This window comes from Pelodiscus sinensis, chromosome 2 (genome assembly GCF_052426305.1).
Source record: "Pelodiscus sinensis isolate ZL-2025 chromosome 2, ASM5242630v1, whole genome shotgun sequence".
In the NCBI taxonomy this organism is placed as follows: Eukaryota; Metazoa; Chordata; order Testudines; family Trionychidae; genus Pelodiscus; species Pelodiscus sinensis.
The window spans coordinates 222,938,879-222,956,876 of NC_143053.1; positions in this window are offsets into that span (position 1 = coordinate 222,938,879).

Here is a 17,998-nt window from a genome sequence, read left to right on the forward strand (position 1 = left end):
TCTGCTCTGGATTTTAGCTCTGACATCATGTACTATGTACAAATGTCACTTTTTTGATATTTTCAAAAACATTTACATTTAAAAGGGGAAAAAAAGGTTGAAATAAGAGAAGGCTAATGCCGTCTCCATAGCTTTCTTTCACACATACCCTCTGTTGACAAGACTTGTTATAATGTTTGATTGCAGTCAGTATAATACAATATGCTAAAATGTGTACATCAGTAATACAGCATCACCTATTTAAACTTTGAAAAATATATCTTTTTCCTACTACATGTTTTGGGAAATAACTAAAAATAAAGTTAAGTATTTTTCTTTGCTGTTCACAATCTAATGATAATGACTTTGGCTTTAACTAGACCTCTTCAGGAGGCAGATAACCAGAATATGATGTGCATGATTAGAGAAGGCTGTGGGTTCAAGAGGTTCAATTTTCTAGGGCATAAAACTAACAGATTTTAAGAGATAGCTAGACAGGATTTCAGTGGCACTTAATCCTAATGAATTATGCTGTATCTGCAGGGTGTGCACTTTGCTAGCATATGGTGTTACATGAAAAAAGAGCTCCATAACTATTTCCTTATGTTCTTTGGGTCATTAGGTCTTCTCTATGCATACAATTTTCTCCAGCAGTTGTGTGGCTCTGTTTTGGAGGAGAAGAATCTCAACCTTCACAGTAAATATGAAACTTTCTCCCATTTTATAGATCTCATTATATATATCTGTATTTTACAAATATATAAAAAACTTTAATGTGCATGCCATTTTGGTCACAATATTACACTGAACAGAACACTTCACTGAGAAGTTTTGTAATTATTTTGTGCTTTTTCTCCCCCCCCCCCCCCCCACAACATATAGGCTGTGTCTAGACTGGCCAGTTTTTCTGGAAAATCAGCCGCAAAAAAGCCCCAATCACGAAAATGGCGAGCGGGGCTTTTTTTGCGCAAAAGTGCGTCTAGATTGGCAGGGACGCTTTTCCCCAAAAAGTGCTTTTGCGGAAAAGTGTCCGTGCCAATCTAGATGCTCTTTTCCGCAAATGCTTTTAATGGAAAACTTTTCTGCTAAAAGCATTTGCGGAAAATCATGCCAGTCTAGACGTAGACATATTGTTTTCTTACTCACTGTGTTACATCCACAGTTAGATTGTAAAATCATTTGAGCAGAGATTTTTGTATTTATTCAGTAAAGTAGACTTGTGGTTGCCACAAAAATAAATAACTTGCTTGAAGAATACCTGTAGAACAGACACTATTGATATAATTGGTATTTCTACAGAATGTAGAATTCATTAATGGATAAATTAAACACTGAAATAGAGGTCCAGTTCATTATTAGGCACTGAGGTAGCTTTCCAGGGGTCAAAATAAGTATGTGTTGGGGGAGTGAGGGGGGGGGGAGAGGGCAGCAGTTATGTCCATTATGGAGGCTATGCTAGCATTTATACATAATTTTAGTTCCACATGAAACCCAAATATTGCATGATGTGTGTTCAGCTGAATTGCTTGCGTTACTAGCCTTAGGATAAGTTTTATACTGGTTGTAGGGATCATTGTAGCAGCTCTCTTCTTCCCTTAGGGTATGTCTACACATCAAAGTTAATTCGAAATAACAGCTGTTATTTCAAATTAACTTTAATAGCGTCTAAACAGGCAAACCGCTATTTTGAAATAAATTCAAAATAGCGGGGCGCTTAATTCGAATTAATTCTATGAGAAATAACACCAAATTCGAAATAGCTAATTTGAAATAAACAGGCTGCACTTATTTCGAAATAGGGGGCCTCCAGCCCTTCCCAGGGAGCCCTGGTGGCCACTCTGGGCCAAACCAGGAAAACTCCTCTCCTCTCCCCCAGCCCTGGAGCCTTTAAAGGGGTAGACTCTGGCCACAATGCCTGTTCCAGCTACAGGTCAGCAAGCACAGAGCCAGCAGTCACTGATCCTGACCCAGTGGCTCCAAGATGAGCCGGGCAGCCAGATCCAGCCAGCCCTCCACCACCCAGTCCCCCAGCTTCCAGTAGCCAGCAAGGGGCTGGAGAAGGCAGGCGCCATTCTGGACTAGTGCGGAGATCATGGACCTCATTGAGGTTTGGGGGGAGGCCTCCAACGTTCATAATCTCCTCACTAGTCAGAGGAATGTGGCCATCTACAGCCGCATAGCTGCCACCATGGCCACAAAAGGCCACATGCGTACCCAAGAACAGGTGCGCATAAAAATTAAAGAATTGCAGCAGGGATATGCCAGGGCCATACGTGACAGCTCCCCAACAGGGGCTCCCCAACCTGCCCCTGTTTCGAGGCCCTGGACCGCATATTGGGGGGCAGGACGGTCCGTGCCATCCCAGGGGGCAGCAAGTTGGGAGCAGAGGGTCCTGACCAGGGTACTGAGGAGGAGCCGCCATGGAGGGTGCCACAGAGGGTGCCACACTGGCTGGACCCCTGAGCTGTCCCAGCAGCGGAGTCACCAGGGTCATCGGGGGAGGCCACACCATGTAAGTGCCATCACTGTCCCCTTCCTGGGGGTGGGGATGGGGAAGGAGACTAGGGACCGCGCGCATGGGCCTTGCTTACCACGGACCACACAGCAACCTGTGCACGTGCAAACACATGCCATGCCACCCCTGGACAGGTGGCTCCAACTGTTTGCCACACAGGGGCTGTGGCCTGATAGCCACATGCATGTCTGAAGAGACCTGACATGCTCCTGACCCCAAAGCAGGACACAGCAGGATGCCCTCCCTTCACAAGCCCTCTCTGTACAGAGGCAGGGGTCATCTCTCCCCACCTCGGCCACCCTATACACAGTACAGTGGCATGGGTGTGGTCTCGGGGCAGCTCCCACTCCCAGGTATAGCCGGACAATCCGACCATGGCCTCTGTGCAAGCACATCAGCTCTGATGGTGCAGGGCACAGTCATTCACACCTTGCAGAGGGGACTGGGCTTCACCCACTGTGTCCCCAGGGAGAACTGACCACTTCTCTTCTTTCTCCACAGCCACACCAGCTGCATGTGCAGAGTGCACCACCCCACCTGGGACGTGCTCTCGCACATGAGGGATCCACAGGAGGACCAGCCGAACACTGCAGAGGTACCGAGAACAGCACCTGGGTGCACTGCGAGCCCTGCACCACACTCTCGACCGCTGGGTGGAACTAGATTTGGAGCTCCAGAGGGAACAGCTTGCCCAGAGTCGTGCCATCTGTGCCCATCTGCAGACCCTGGTGCAAAGCGTGCTGCCTCGTGCTGCTCCAGTACCTAATGCCTCCCCAGTTCCAGCTCCTCTTCCCACTCCTTCTCTCACTCCCGCCTCTCCCTCCTCAACCTCCACACTCTCCTCCTCAATCTCCACACCTCCCACCTCAGCCTCCACACCCCCCTCCCCATGTCCCTGGGGACACTGAGGCCCCCGCACCCACCGTGCTGGGAGACAGTTGGCCCAGCGAGACCCCTACCCCTGAGCCCTGAGCTTCCCCTCCCCCTTCTTCGCCTTGCTACCCCCTTACAGCTCCCTCCTCCCAGTTTTCCCTCTCCCCTCTCCCACCCTCTCTCCTCCCTTCTCTCATCTCCTTTCCCCAGTCTCCCCAGAGTTTCATACCCTCCTCAGTTTTGTTACATAAACACAGTTTATATTTTTGAAAATACATGTATTTTATTTGACATCAGGAAGGGGGGCTAGGGAGGGGTAAATGGAAGGATGTGAGGGTGGTAGAAGGCACAAGGCCCCAGTGGAGCATGCCAGGGAGACTTCAGTCCTGTTCCATGTGGAAGCTCTCTTACAGGGCCTCCCGAATATGGACAGGCCCCCAATGGGCCTCCCGGCTGGCAGCTATGTGGGGCTGCGCGTACAGGATAGCCAAGTGGTTGGCCTCTGCCATCCAGGCTTGCAGGAAAGCCTCCCGCTTCCACTCACACAAATTGTGCAGCACACAGTACACCACCACTATATGCAGAATATTCCTCCCGGAAAGGTCGAGGCGGGTGAGGAGGCATCAAAATCGGGCCTTCAACCGGCCGAATGCCCCCTCCACCACAACGCGGGCCCTGCTGAGCGTGGCATTAAAGGCCTGCCGGGAGGGGTTGAGGTGTCCTGTATAGGGCTTCATGAGCCAGGGTTGTAGCGGGTAGGCAGCATCCCCCAACAGGCACACAGGCACGTCCATGTTCCTGACCCTGATGTGGCAGTCAGGGAAGAAGGTCCCGGTGTGCAGCCTCTGGCACACAGAGGAGTTGCGGTACACCCACGTGTCATGTGCTTTGCCGGACCAGCCCACATTGATGTCCAGGAAGCAGCCCCAGAGGTCAGACACAGCCTGTAGGATGACCGCGAAGTACCCCTTCTGGTTAACGTAGAGGGAGGCCTGGTGTTCCGTAGCATGGATGGGGATGTGCATCCCATCAATTGCCCCCCCGCAGTTGGGGAAGCCCAGAGCGCCAAACCCCTCGATGACCAGGTCCACATCGGTGAGGCGGACGACTCTGCAGAGCAGCACTCTGTTGATGGCCTTGACCACCTGCAGAGGGACACAGAAAACAACCGAGAGTCACTGGAGTTCCAGGGTGACTGGGAGAGTGTTTCTTCCTCACCACAATCCTGGCCACTGTGGGCAGTCCGAAGTGCGGCTAGGACAGAACAAACCCTCCCATGGAGGGGACTTGCACCCTTCCCCCCTTTTCCCTGGGGCAGCCCATCCACTCCTTGCCCCCCCCCATCCCCTGGCACAATGGCTGGAGACTGCCATACCTGCATGAGCACTGCTCCGACAGTGGATTTCCCCATGCCGAACTGGTTGCCGATGGATAGATAGCTATCCGGCATGGAAAGCTTCCATAGGGCAATGGCCACACACATACGGAGGGCCTCATGTGTGTGTCCCGTCACTGCAGAGCAGAGGCAAGCCACTCGCAGAGCTCAAGGAAGGTGTCCTTCTTCATCCTGAAGTTCTGGGTCCACTGTTGGTCTCCCCAGTGCTCCAGGACAATGTGGTCCCACCAGTCGCTGCTGGTGTCCAGGTGCCAGATGCAGTGGGGCATGCTGGCGTCCAGGCGCTGCTCCTCCATGGCCCCCAGAGGGGTCCGGAAGAGGACCTGGGGTTGGGCTGCCCCAGATGGTGCCAGGCAGTCTCCAGCAGTTGCTGCCAGGCTTTCAGCAAAAGATCCAAAAGAAGCACCAGAGTGCCAAGGGGCAGCTCTGGCTCCATGGTGCCGAGTACTGTGGTGTCCCGAGTGAGGGCAACCAAGCAGGCAGAGAGAAAAATGCTTTGCTGTCCCTCAGCGAGGTAGGCAACCAAGCAGGGAAAGCTGAGAACCGGCTGTCCAGGAGGGTACCTTTAAGCACAAGCCTCCGATAGCCTCAGACAGCAGTCACACAAAGCAACTACTGACCTGATGCCCTGTCGGAACCGGTTTTAGCTAGTTTTAAATGTGATTCAGCATCCAATCGGTGTGGACACACTATTTTGAACTGCATTTTGTGTATAGATGCGTTATTTCAAAATAAATTATTTTGAATTAACTATTTTGAATTAAGATATTTTGAAATAATGCTGTAGTGTAGACATATCCTTAGCTAGAAGAAAGATTTGCCGGTAGACTCTGTACATAGGGGCTGTGTCTAGACTGGCAAGTTTTTCCGCAAAATCATCTGCTTTTGCAGAAAAACTTGCCAGCTGTCTACACTGGCCGCTTGAATTTCCGGAAAAGCATTGACAATCTCATGTAAAATGAGCTTTTCCGGAAAAACTATGCTGCTCCCGTTCGGGCAAAAGTCTTTTTCCGAAAGACTTTTGCGCAAAAGGGCCACTGTAGACAGCATAGTACTGTTTTCCGCAAAAAAGCCCCAAACGCAAAAAAGTGCTTTTGCGGAAAAGCATCCTGCCAATCTAGACGTGCTTTTGCGGAAATGCTTTTAACAGAAAAGTTTTCCGTTAAAAGCATTTTTGGAAAATCATGCCAATGTAGACATAGCCAGTCTGTGTTCAAAGGGGAAGAAATATTTGGAAATAGCAGTAAATCAAATAATCAAGTGAATGGAAAAAATGTCTGGTTTCTTACTACTTAATACAAGAACGTCAGGAGTCATGGGGCTATCTATTAAATGGGGGGCAGGCTAGGAATTTGAAGACCCATTTCAGCATCTAGGTGGAAAGGGCAATTTTACATCCATCTCCTCTACTGCCCCAATCAATCCATATAAATAAGCTGGAACATAGGCAGTTTTGTCCAAAATGGTACCTGGAACTAGCTCTAAAGCCAGTAATCTTTGACTCTAGCAGGGGTAGTTAAGTCTTAAAAACAAAAAACCTCCACTGGCAGTAACCTACATTTATCCGTCATGCTTTTTAATGTTGTGAAACTGTCAGTAAAAGCACCTTGACTAATTTTTCAGATTTGAGTGGAGCATATGGAAAGAGCCTTTCCTATTGCATAGGTTCTACCCTTATAGACATATATAAAGTAGAGTACAGTTGAGTTGTCATGGAGAGATGAGATACAATTGCATAGACAGGATCAGTGTAATGCAGAGGTGGGCAATAAAATGTGGAGTTTCACCAAGGTTAGCCCCTGTTGGGCTGCAGCTTCTATATTTACCTTCACCTCTGCAGGTACAGGTGATCGCAGCTCTCATTAGCTGAGAATGGTGATCCACGGCTAACAGGAGCTACAATTCCCCATAGCTGTGGCGGCTCGGGTAAATATGGCAGTGAGGGAGCCCACCAGGAGCTAACCCTGGTTGACCAGATCTGGCTCTGGGCTGATATTTGCCCAACCTTAGTGTAATGTGTTCACAACAAACCCAATGTACTAAGCAGGACATATCCTTAAGCAGGGTTTGGCAACCTATGAGTCAGGAGCCAGATATAGCTCTTCTGAAGATTAAGCCCAGCTCCCCCTTGTACCCCTGCAGCAGGGAGCCTATGATGGTGCTACAGCGGGCCTAGGCAAAACAATCCAGCCTGAGGACACAGCAGGGAGCCCCCAGGCAGACTCTCTTGCTTGCCCTGTCCCCGCACAGTGCTTAGAAAGGCTACAGGGCCATTCGTGTTCCACAAACTGTGATCTGGGAGGGGAATGAGGGATAGTGCTTCATGGCTGCTTCTGCCCCCAGCACAATCCCATCAGCCGGTTTCTGGCCAATGGGAGCTGTCTGTTTCAAGAACAGGCAGTGCATGAAGCACCAATCCCCCCTCCCTCCAGGCTCGTATTCACAGAGCATGTGGCCATGCCGAAGGAGGGGGAAGGAGGGGCAGGGTGGCTCCTAAGAAACTTGCTGAGCTGCTGGTCTGGAGTCTCACTAGTAAGTCTTCTGGCTAGAGCCTGCCTCTGACACCCCAGCTCATAGTTCCCTCTTTCCTTCTCTCCTTCTGCCCCCTACACCTCATAACTCAAATTCTCTTCCCCCTCCTATGCCTATACCCCCTCCCAGACCCTGAATTTTGATGTAGATTGGCTCTTTGGTTTGAAAAAGTTGCTGACTCATTTTCTAAATCATTTCTTTAATAGTAAGCCCAAATAGAGCAAATCTGTCTGACCATCCCTTCTGGATCTTTCATAGATTTTTCTGTTTGGGAAAGGGAACAAAGGTCAGTACTGATGGGTATGTCTACACTGCCACCCTAGTTCAAACGAGGGTGGCTAATTTAGGCATTCGAACTTGCAAATGAAGAAATAATGGTAGTTGCAGGAGGAATAATGGTAGTTCGAATTAGGAGCTTTAATGTGAACTACCTGGTCTGTGCCGCGTGTAGTAGCGGGCAGGTAGTTCGAACTATGGGGCATTTAAAAATGGTGGCGTCCAGGAACATGCAAATTTAGCCCAGAATATTTAAAATCCGGGCTTCATTTGCAAGTTCGAATGCCTACATTAGCCACGCTAGTTCAAACTAGGGTGGCAGTGCAAACACACCTGATCAGATTCAATCTGTATTGTACTTTATTCCAAAGGTGGTTAATCTGAAAAGAAATGTGACCAAGCTTAGTTTGAAATATGGTTCCAATGACAAATTCAACAAAAAGAGATCTAACCTCCCTCCCCTCATTAAGCAGCAGCACAAAAGGACATGAAATATTCATTAAGTGCTTTGCATCGTTTCTGGAGCTACAAATGAAAACAAAATTGGAAGAGATAGCCCTGTTGCTATTGGCTGAGAAATTGTTTGGTATTTCTTTGCAAGAATATATCTCCTAGATGTATGGTAAGCTGTAAAGAAACTTGACCTCTAACGAGTAAGCTCTTTTAATCCTCCTGGCTAAACTCCAGGCCCATTATTTTCTTTATGTAGCAGGTGCTGATCAATTCCATAAAAAAAAATCAAGACTGAGCTCTGACTCAATTTATTTTTCTGTGTACAAAATAGGCCTTTAATGAAAGCAGCCTCCATCATAATTATTCATTAGAGGCAACTCCCAATATCTTAGAGCATCACAAGTTCATTAAGCTTCAATTTAAAAAATGTCAACTCAAAATAGCATGCAATCCAAGGAAATAATTTATCCAAACAGTTTATGTGCTGCTAAACACCTTGCTACGCTGTAGATGTGTGGTGGTGCACCTTTTTCCTTATTGCATCTGACAAACCATTAGATTAGACTCTTAGCAATAGGAGTGTTCTGTAATTGAGAATACAAACTCATTATCTGTATAGAACCAGAGGGGTAGCCATTTTAGATTGTTTCTGCAAAAACAATGAGACCACCTGTGGCACCTTCAAGACTTAATGAAGTGGGTCCTTGCCCATGAAGGTTTATGCCCAAATAAATCTGTTAGTCTTTAAGGTGCCACAGGATTCATAGTTATCTTTAAAAAAAGGTTTCAGACATCTTAGAATCATAGACTCCAGTCAGAAGGTACCATCATCATTATCTAGCTATCCTCCTGCATAACATAGGTCATAGAACCTCCTCAAAATAATACCAAGAACACGTCTTTTGCAAAAACAACCAATCTTTCCATCACCACCTCTGGTAAATTTTTCCAGTAATTAATTACAGGCAGTCCCCGGGTTGCATACAAGATAGGGACTGTAGGTTTGTTCTTAAGTTGAATCTGTATGTAAGTCGGAACTGGCGTCAGCTGCTGCTGAAACTGATCAGTTTCAACCACGGCTGAATCTGGATGCCAGTTCTGACTTACATACAGATTCAACTTAAGAAACCCAGGCATCCCCAAGTCAGCTGCTGCTGAAACTGATCAGCGGCTGATTCCAGGAAGCCTGGGGCAGAGCAACTCTGCCTCAGGCTTCCTGTAGTCAGCCGCTGGTCAGTTTCAGCAGCGGCTGACTTGGGGATGCCTGGGGCAGAGCAGCTGACCTGGGAGACGCGGAGCAAAGCCGCAGAGCACGCGGGCAGCGGGACAGTCCAGGCGCGCCTGGGCTGTCCCACTGCTGGCATGCTCTGAGGCTTTGCTCCCCATCTCCCTGGTCTGCTGGTCAGACCAGGGAGATGGGGAGCAAAGTCGCGGAGCACGCCTGCAGCGGGCGTGCTCCAAGGCTTTGCTCCCCGTCTCCCTGCAGACCAGGGAGACGGAGAGTAAAGCTGCGGAGCACGCCCGCAGTGGGACAGCCCAGGCATGCTTGAGCTGTCCCTCTGCAGGCGTGCTCCGCGGCTTTGCTCCCTGTCTCCCTGGTCTGCAGGGAGACGGGGAGCAAAGCCTTGGAGCACGCCCGCAGCAGAACAGCTCAGGTGCGCCCGGACTGTCCCGCTGCGGGCGTGCTCCGCGGCTTTGCTCCTGTCACCCTGGTCTGCTGGGGGGGTCCAGCAAATCCACTGGACCCCCCCAGCAGACCAGGGACACCAGAGCAAAGCTGCCGCCTGGGCGGCTTTGCTCCCGGGCAAACGAGCAAAGCCGCCCAGGCGGCGGCTTTGCTCTGGTGTCGCTGGTCTGCTAGGGGGGTCCAGCGGCTTTGCTGGACCCCCCCCCCCAACAGACCAGGAGAAGCTTTTCTCGCCCCGGAGGACACGGGTGGCGACCCGCTGCCCGTGAGCTCCGGGGCGAGAAAAGCCCCGTTCGTAAGTGCGGATCCGACGTAAGTTGGATCCGCGTAAGTCGGGGACTGCCTGTACTCTCATTGTTAAAATGTATACTTCTTATTTCCAGTCTGAATTTCTTTAGTTTCAACTTCCAGTCAGTGGATCATCCCATCTGCTAGATTAAAGAGTCTATTATGAATTATTTGTTTTTGGTGTAGATACTCATAGTCTATATTCAAGCCATCCCTTAATCTTTTCTTAATTAAACTAAATACATAGTCAAGGAGCACAATCACAATAAAAGTTTAGAAAACCTGTCATATTCTTGATGCTCTCCTGTCTGATTTTATCAACATCCTTTTAGAACTGTGGATACCAGAATTGAACACACTATTCCAGCAGCACCAGAGCCAAATACAGACACAGAGGGGTTATTTTATTCTTACTTGAGATTCCATGGTTTATGCATGAAAGGATCGCGTAAGCCTTTTGGCCAGAGCATTCAATAGAGGCTTACATTCAGCTGATCATCATTCATTATCCCCATCCTGAATCTCTTTCAGAGTCACCCATCCTCTAAAGTCTGGCCCACATTCTTTGTTCCTGGATGTAGACATTTACATTTATCCAAATTAAAACACATTGTTTTACTAGTGGCCCAGATGGCTCTGTATCAACTACTTGTCTTCATTATCACCACTTCCTCATCTTTTGTGTCATCTGTGAACTTTATAAACGAAGATTTACTTTTTTATTCTAGTTCATTGACAACAAATATTAAATATAATAGGGTCATGAACAGATTTTTGTGGGACTCCATTAGAATAGAGATCACATACTAAATGATGATTCCCATTTACAGATACATTTTGAGACCTATCAGTTAACCAGTTTTAACTCCCTTTAAGGTGCTCCATCTTAACTTTCCACTGTATGAGATGGTTGTTTTACTCAAAATGTTGTATTACCAGGTCAAATGCCTTAAAGAAGCCAAGTATATTACTTCAGTGTTATTAAATTTCTCAATCAAATTTGTAACCTTATAAAAAAAGGATGTCAAGTTAGTTAGTTTGACAGGGTCAAACATATTTCTACACACATATTGATTGGCATTTATTTTATATTACCCTCCTTTAATTTTTTTATTAATCAAGGTCCTTATCAGCTACCTCTCCATTATCTTTCCCAGAATCAATGTTGAACTGAAAGGCCTATAATGATCCAAGTCATCCCATTTACTCTTTTAAAATATTAGCACAATATTAGCTCTTCCAGTTTTTTGGAATTTCTGCAGTGTTCCAAAATGTATTGAAAATCAACATTATTGGAGTAGCAAGTTTCTTGGCTAGCTTTTTAAAAAAATTGTTGGCTGTAGGCTATCTGGACTTGCTGATTTAAAAATGTTTAGCTTCAATAGAGGTTCAAAAATCCTGAGATACTAGTGGAATTGAAAGAACGCTCTCTGTTTCCCCCCAAATCAGAACAGAAATATTTATTGAACACTTCTGAATTTTCTACATTATTCTACCATTTCAATCTTCTAAGGGACCAAATCTATTTCTAGGATTACTTTTGGTTCCTATATACTTTACATTTTTCTATTTCCACAACTCAGCCCGGCACAGATTTCAGTGTCCTTTTTCTTTCCTTATCAATTTTTTAAAATTTATAGTTTCTGGTTTATATACATTACTAGTTACTCCCCTTTCTTCTAGCTGTGATATGACTTTTTATTATTTTTATTGATAAGCTCCTCTTTTGATCTTGAAAATACATGTAAAACTTGATAGGTTAGATTGCACATGCACGAAATACAGTGTTGGGAGAGGATAAATAACCAGACTGAGTCTGAGCAGAATCATGTAGTGCAAGGACTGCCTAAGATAAACACCATTGCCAGAGCGAGCCTCTCTGAAGAGAGAGGAGTGGGATCAGTGACACCATGGCAATTACCCCAAATCCCTTTTGCATTACCAGCAGTTATGGCTAAATGGAGAGGAGGATGGGTGCTGTGTCCTAAAAGAGGGTGGAGCACAGTGGATTTTCTCCTGGTAACTGCAGGAGATATTCTACTGGCTTCAGGTATAATGGTTCCCATAGGTTCCCTTGGGGCAGTGCATGGCAGTTTAATCCTCAGTGCCTTTGTGTCATAGTTGAGCCTTTTATCTCCAGAATTTTGATATAGGTTGAGCTTTGCTCTGATATTTCATGTTGAATAATTCCTTTGATCATAGTAAGGATATAGAAGGAAACCAGAAAATGTTCCAATAGTTTTTGTGTTCATTGTTATTTTCGTCTCATTTTCTACTATGAGAAATTGTGGATTAAACTAACGTGAAAAATTTGTTTATAACATTACATGACATGTACATTTAATTCTGAAAAACACTAGAGTTTGAATAATAAATTATTGTTAAAATAAACTTGATTTTTTTCCCTTTGGGTAGTCTACCAGGACTATGTTTCTATGTGAGATATTGCTTCCAGGTAAAATAAGAGTATTGACATTCTTATAGAGAGGAACTATTACCTACAGGCAACCAATTTTGCTTTGAGCCATAAGATTTCACAAGTTAAAAAAGGTTGGGGTGGTATGTTGATTAGAATCTGCAATGGATACCTAGAGGCTGCAATATGAGAGTTGGCAAAATTTACTGGATAATGTCAATGTCTGAGCATTTTAAAAAGATTTTTATTGATTTAATTTTTTACAGTTGTATGAAATTACAGGTTTTAAATAATGTGTGTCTATTTAAATTTTTCCATTTGTGGGAAATTGGGGGCAGAGGGAGTGTGAAAAAATTATTTATGATATCATACAGGGAGATTTTAAATGTTAAAGCTTCATAAACAGTTAAATCATAATCATGTTCACAATTATGATGTTATGATCAGATATGATGTTCACAATTTATCTTTAAATCAACAAATCATGCCAGGTTGTGGTTTTCCTCTTAAAATCAGGAATAAGAGATCTTCCAGAAAAGGCTTTATTTTCTGAAAGATCCCGTCTAGACTGGCGCTTTTCTCCGGCAAAGCCCCGAGCCGGAAAAAAGCGGCAGCCGTGTTCATGCAAATGCCGCGGGGGATATTTAAATCCGCGGGGGTTTATATTTGCAATTCCGACTTGTCTCATTAGCATCCCTTTTCCGGAAAAGGGTGCCAATGTAGACACAGCCCTACTGTTTGGAGGCTGCACTTCAGTGGTGAGTGATCTACCCTTCATCTATTCCCTATCATGGCACAAATGTGACTTTAATGTCTGCAAAGCTCTAAGAGCAATGGAGGAAGGCCCTTCAGACACATAAAACATTAATTACTTGAACATTCTGAAACTTGGGTAGAAGGCACATAAAATAGTACGATATTGGTGTTTTTATAAAGGCCAGAGGTGGTAACCCACTGAAAACAAGTGGTGACTTCTCAGAAGTAGGGCTGCAGCAGATGGGAGTGTGCCACATTATTTTCACTGATTCTACATTCCCAATATCAAACTGAATAACATGCTATCCAAACAAACTGAAAATGTTTCCTTTGTATGCAGTATATTGTGCCTCAGTCTGACTTCCTGGAATAGAATGAAATATATTGACAAAAAGTCAAAATTCTTCTTGAAGCCTTAAACTTTCATTTGTTCCAGCAAGGAATCATATGACATGTTCTGAAGTTAGACTTTGGTCTGCTCTCAGTTGCTGTGGTATAATTTCACAGTAACTATATTAATGGGATTGTTCCAGATTTATTACCAATGTGGGACTTGGAATAGAATATGGCCCCTTGAGAGAAAATAGCATAGCTCTTGATTATGCCCTTTGGAGACTAATCTCTAGTGTAATAGTATCATTTCTGATGATAAATACAAGTTCATGTTTATACAGAACAAAAATGTCAATAAATATCAACTCATGCAGATACTAAAATAATTTTAAAAGCTGCATGTGATGACAGGTTGATTAGGATTTTGTACACTCTCTCATTTGTCTAAAAATTATTGACTCCATCAGCAAAAAAGCCTCTTCCCATTTACCCTTTCCCCACCTGCAGGTGCTTTTATGTGACTCAAGGGAACTGGACATTTCTTAAAGGATAATGAAACATTGGCCTTCAAACCATTATTTACTCCCAATTTGAGCACAGTATTGGGTGACCCAATTCTATGTGATGTTTTGCAGAGGTGTAAAACAGAATTCTGCTTGTCATGTTAAATTAGTGACGCCATGGGAGCCAGTATATGCCTATATAGAAATGGAGATATGATGGGGTGTTCTCCTCATGTGGGTCCTGAGAGCTGAATTAGGCCAGGTGGACCCAATCAGCCAATTAGTCATGAACAAGGAGATTTAGGCTGTGTGGAGAACTTTGATTAGAAAGAAGCTCATCTGTAAGGAAACAGGCAGGGGCTGTAAAGTCAGGAGGCTGGAAATAATGTAGATGAGCAGCAGGGAGGAAGTTTCTGCAGTCTCTTTTTCTGAGGTAACCCAAGGCAGGAAGGTCAGGAATGACTGTAGCAAGTGTGGGGTAACTGTTTATTGCAGGGACCTGGACTAGAACCCAGAGCAGAGGGTGGCCCTTAATTTCCTTACTGCAGAGAGGTGATGTAAAAAGTAATGGATACAAATAGTGCCTGAAATGCTGGAGTGACGTGGAGAGATGGTGTCCTGAGAAGGACCTGATACTACTTGTGAAAAGAGACTTTGAAAGTTACCCTTGAAGGGGAAGGGTGGAGGCACAAATCATGAAGAGGCAGTAGTTCCCAGAGTGAGAGAGGGGCTACAGACTGACAGAGAGGAACTGCAGTAAGGGTGGTCGGCCTTGCAGAGCTAATCCCCAGAACTACCAGGAAGCAGCACCGGCCAGGTGTGAGTAGAGCATCCCAGGCGTTCCCTCTTTCAGGCTGAATGTTGGAACCGCTTTTTAAAAGCTGTTTGCACCAATTCTATTTAATGGGACAAATAATTCCCCTGGGACTGCTTCACTTTATGTTCTTAGATTACTCTGTTGATCCTTATAGCCCTTTAAACTGCTGTCATCAATATTCGGGGGAGGTGGGGTGTGAAAGAGCAAGTCCTGCATCTGTGTTGCCTTGTAGCTAAGACCCGAGTAATGAGCCATTCAATTGACATACTTCCAAAAGTTCTTTATGGATACTGTTCCTTATAATGTCAGAGAGGACATTAAACTCTTTCCCTCTCTAGCCCATTCTCCAAAGTAGCTGAGTAGGAAGTGTAAGCAGTTGTGACAGCTGCTCAGGATGACTATTTCCACTACTGTTCCATCTCCAGGAAAGGGTAGAACTCTCTTTCTGTTACTAGTTCTGCTCATATGACCTCTTTTCTTAATTCTATATTTGCTAAGGCTGTCCAACAGTCCTAATGGAGTGAAGCACTCCAGCCCATAGTTAATACTTGCATATATCAGGAGCTTCAGGGGGTAGCCAAGTTAGTCTGTTACAGGAAAAACAACAAATGGTCTTGTAGCACTTAACAGACTAACGAAACATGTAGATGGTATCATGAGCTTTCATGGGCATAGCCCACTTCTTCAGATGACCGTAGTTATGAGTTGGGGATATGAAAACTCGAAATAAATAGGAGAGGGGAGAGAAAGAAAAAGGGAGGAGGGTGGGAGACAGAGCATCATTAAGTATTTGGAGAATGGGTACTTAAAACTAAGCAGAGAAAAATCAAAGTCAATAGATAGATACCTAAAACAGGAAGGATACCACTTTGGGAGCTCTTAGCACCGTCAGTGGTTATTAAATAGGTAGAGTCCCCACCAGCCCATATCACGATTGAGTCCATTAGCATGTGAATTGAATTTGTGCATGAACTGGGATTTCAGGGCTTCTCTGTGTATTTGGCTTGTAGAGCTGGTTTGTGACAAGACAGCCACCTGCAGGTCTGTCAGACTGTGGTTAGGAAAGTTGAAATGCTCATCAACAGGCTTCTGTATATTCCCTTTACATATATCTGATTTGTGTCCATTGATTCTTTCCCACAGAACCGTCCAGTTTGTCCAATATATATAGCAGTGGGACACGGCTGGCATTTGATGGCATAGATCAAATTACTGGATGTACAGTCAAATGACCCTTTGATTTTGTGGCTTATGTGTCTGCTCCAGTGATGAATTCACCAGTGTAGATATGTGGGCAGAGTTGGCATCTTTTTTGATTGCAGGGCTGGGTTCCTGGAGGTTTATGATGTGGCTGTGTGGTTATCAGAAAGAATATCTTTCAGGTTAGGGGGTTGTCTGTAAGCAAGAATAGGTTTTTCTCCTAAGGCCTCTGAGAGTGAGGGATCATTTTCCAAGGTGGGTTGTAGATTGTGTATAATGCGTTGGAGGGATCTGAGTTGTGGACTGTAGGTAACAAGATGAATTTTGTTATTTTCTCTTTTGGGTCTTTTGGGCCACCCAGAACCACTTCAGGCAAGCATTTAGGTCACCAGTTGCTTCTGAATGCTAGTGCCGGAGCCTTGCAGAGACACACACTTAAAGGGACCCTCTGGACAGCCATTTCTCTGCTTCTGCTGTGTGCTTGCTACCTCTTCGAAGGACAGCAAAGCTCTTGTGGCGCCTGCTGTGGGTGCCCAGCTTTTTTGAATGCCTCAGCTTTTTCCTTTGTGCCATGGAGCTGGAGCTGCCCCTGGGCATTGGGCCAGCAGCCTTCCTGGTCCTGACCAAGCTTTACCCTAAGCTCATTCTGGGGACTCTCTCCCTGGGTGTGGCAACACCCTTGCAACTGCAACCCTCAGTAGACAGGTGTTTCTGGAGGCTAGACACCAGTTCTGACTGGTGGGACCGGCTGGTCAAGGAGTGGTGGGATGACCAGCAGTGGCTCCAAAACTTCCACATGTGCACCTTTTTGGAGCTGTGTGTCTGGCTCGCCCCAGCCCTCTGGTGACGTGATACCCACCTGCTGCCCGCCACTCCCCAGGAGAAGCGGGTTGCAATCGTCCTCTGGAAGCTCGCCACCCCATCAGCTACCGGTTGGTGGGCAACCAGTTCAGCATGGGGAAGTCTACTGTTGGGGCCCTCCTATGGAGGAAATGCACTCTTGGGTTGCAGTACCTGGAGTGGGGGAGGGGGAGTCCTAAAAAAGGGGGACCCTAGGGAAAGGGGGGTTAGGTGGTCTGGGGGGGTGGAGTAGAGGTGTGGGAAAGTCCCATCTCTGGGAGCTTGTGCCGTCCCGCCCTCACACAGCCCAAGTGCTGGGGAGTTGGTCTGATAGGGCGGTGGCTCCTGGGGTGTTTGAAGGGGAATGTAGGTGGGAGGGGGATGGGCACCTCCACAGGGCTCTGGTACCCCCCTCCCCCATTCTCTGTTTTGTGTGTTTGTCTCCTTCTGCAGGTTGTGAGGGCCATCAATTCTATCCTGATGCGGAGGGTCATCAGCCTGAGAGATCAGGACCCCATCATGGCTGGATTTGCTGCCTTGGGGTTCCCAATCTACTGGGGAGCAATTGATGGGACCCACATCCCGATCCATGCACCTCAATATATAGTGGCTCAGTACATCAACCGCAAGGGCTATCTTTCTATGATGCTGCAGGCCCTGGTTGACCACGTGGACAGTTCACGGACACTTTTGTCGGTTGCTGGGGCAGGGCACCATGATGCCCGGATTTTTCAGGACTCCAGCCTCTACGGGAAGCTGGAGGTAGGCACATTCTTCTTTGCAGTTGGGGACATGCAGATGCTACTGTGCCTCAGGATGTGGTGTACCCCTTGACGCTGTGGCTAATGAAGCCTTATATTGGCCACCTGGACCCCAGCAGGGACCAATTTAATGCCCACCTGAACCCTGAACCAAGCAAGGATTCATGTGGAGTGTGCTTTCAGCCGCCTCAAAGCACTGGTTAGGTGCCTCCTGACCCGCCTGGACATGGGGAACCCGAGGTGGTGTCGGCATGTTGTGTCCTCCACAACATTGTGGAGAAGAAGGGGAAGGTCTTCCTCCCAGGGTGAGGGACAGAGGCCAGCTATGAGGGGAGACTCTTTGAGAAGCCGCAGACAGCTGCCATCCGACAGG